Source organism: Anoplolepis gracilipes, chromosome 6 (assembly GCF_047496725.1).
Source record: "Anoplolepis gracilipes chromosome 6, ASM4749672v1, whole genome shotgun sequence".
NCBI lineage: Eukaryota > Metazoa > Arthropoda > Insecta > Hymenoptera > Formicidae > Anoplolepis > Anoplolepis gracilipes.
In genome coordinates this window covers 15,955,001-15,957,500 of record NC_132975.1, presented here as the reverse complement: position 1 = coordinate 15,957,500, position 2,500 = coordinate 15,955,001, and the positions used below count along the sequence as shown (strand labels likewise).

The 2,500-nt window shown below is 29.9% G+C and overlaps 1 protein-coding gene across 1 annotated transcript in view; it reads left to right on the top strand.

Moving 5' to 3' along the window:
- The window catches only part of Trx (histone lysine N-methyltransferase trithorax), a 16,841-nt gene extending 14,364 nt beyond the window's left edge, over positions 1-2,477 (top strand). Inside the window, 1 exon segment of the mRNA XM_072894469.1 lies at positions 1-2,477. This exon segment is cut by the window's left edge and continues 628 nt beyond it. The gene's annotated coding sequence lies outside the window, so the exon portion shown is untranslated.
- The last annotated feature ends 23 nt before the right edge of the window (positions 2,478-2,500 follow it).

Below are 2,500 nucleotides of genomic sequence, written 5' to 3'. Positions count from 1 at the left end.
TATATACCTATAGCAATAAATCATTCGAATATATCCCGCTTTCGTATCCGACAAAGTCGTGCGTGTACTAATGCGCTTCAGACTTTTGAAAGTGTTACTTTATTCACGCCTGTGTGTGCTTTCTCGCGCACGACTTTTAGATTCTACCTATTATCTACTATTGAGGCTTAAGTGTACAAGTTATCTTACACTTTACACTAAATGTGCGAGTGCTTCTTTCTGTTTACAATTTATATATATATATATATATATATATATATATATATATATATATATATCTTGTATAACACACGTAAACGTCTCTCTTGATGGTTTGAAATTGAATTTAAAAACTTTCTCTTAAAGACAAACACATATCGCAAAGATAAAAAGAGATTGTGACGTACAAGAGCACATGACGAAAAGTAACAGAGTTTTTTCGAGAATTACAGCTTTCAGGAATCTAATTATATATAATAATATTTTTTTTCTTTTCCACGAGATTAACACGATATAAGTGTAGTGTACAAACGATCTTATCAAGAACGTAGATAATATTCACGATCAATGTATATTTTAATAATTTGTAAACTTTAAGTTTAGTGTACAGTGTATGATTAACTTTGTGGCATTTCATGTCCGCTGTAGGGCCAGATTTCAAATGTTTTTGTAAAATATGTAATTGTTAGACTAGATATATCGTTTTTTGATGTAAGTACAGCAAACCAGTTTTAACTTAAATTAGAAATGTACGCATTAAGGAGAGAGATACAGAATGGCAAGCAAGAACAATCTCCTATAGCAAGGACATTGTTCGAAGGTGTACTACCTACTTTGGCAGATATTGATACAATTTTGTGTTTTATTATTTGCATTGTGAAAACGCAAATAACATTGGCATGATTGGCGAAAGGATAATATCCTCTACCTTTTCAAATTAATTTCAATAGAATTCGATAATATATTCTTCTTTTTTTTATACATTTTTACACATAGCATCTACATATTTGTGCTTCCAGCTTGCGAACATCATGATTAATGATTTTATCATTCGAGTTCTAAGAATCAGTTTGAATGGTATAGAATTTATATTAAAAAGGATTTTTTTTGATATTTTTTATTTGACTAATATTTTCAAAAGAGAAGAGAGCGCTTTTATATATATATATACGATGTTTTCAAAGGAATTTCTATCGAAAAAATTGACTTGTTCATTCAGTTTGACAAAGATTATGTATCATTTGCGATGAACATCTTCAGAAAAATGCTACCGGTGAACCTTTGTGATATTTTTTCATATTAGGAAATATTTGAGATGCTTTTATAGAGGAAAAATATTACATTTTTTACTTTTTACGTTCGTGCGCGCGCGCATGTGTGTGTGTAACGTATTTTGTACCAATTCCCTTTTATCAAGTTCAATTTTGCGTTCAGTTTACTTTTAGCGTACCTATGCTTTTATTTCCAATGATAGAGCTTTATATCTATATATATATATATTTTTGTAAAAAATAATATTTCACATTAGAAATCACAATCCCCGCAACGGCATAGCAACAGCGTCTCTACAAGACAACTTACGACAACGTATTCTAATATGATTAATCAATTTCTGCTGAGGTGGTTGTCCCTTAAATTTTGGTGCTCCATGGACACCGTTAAGTGCACTTTTCATGAAAAAAAATGGCCTAGAGTAAGAGATAGTAGGTTGCAGTGCGGAAGTGTTTGATAATAATAAGAAATGCGTTATACGAAGAATATTGAGCGTGAATTATTTAAAGAGGTAATATAAATGGAAATGAAAACAAGATGGCAGAAGCATTATTTGAGCACGCGAATAATCGTCAGACGTGCTACGATTTTAAATCGGCCTGGTTTGGTACAAAGCGCGTATGCTGAGTTGTAAAAAGTTATAAAAACGAGAGAAAACGCAAACTTGTTCTGGTCACGTAAAATTGCCATTTTTTTAAGTATTTTGCGAATCTTTTTTTTTTTTTTATATATATATTATAATTACCAATAATTTTAATAACTATTATTGGAAGATGAATATTGTTAATATAATGATAATTTTAATCTGTATATGAAAAGAGAGTAATACGACTAGTAAGAATGATAACTTACTTGAAAATATAACAATGTTAGATATTTTATTGATATTTATTGATTATAAATGACGGTATTAGGGTTGACGGAAAAAAAATACTAACGTAAACCGAATGACCGGTGGTACTCATTATATTGACATAGACACAAAGATCAAGTGCTTTTTTTTTCTAACAAACGAGCAAACGTATATTTTTAATTCTTATAATTAATTCTGCGTTATGCTACAGATATCAAAAGTATTTTGAGCTTTACGAGATGTATAAGCATACATATATTGTGTAACCCAACTTTACATTGTTACGCATTATGATTGTAAACTGTAGGCTATCTATTGCCAATTTCATTTTTACATTCGCAAATAGAGATTCTTAAATTCTCAGTAATACAAATTGTCTCATCTATATTACCGTAT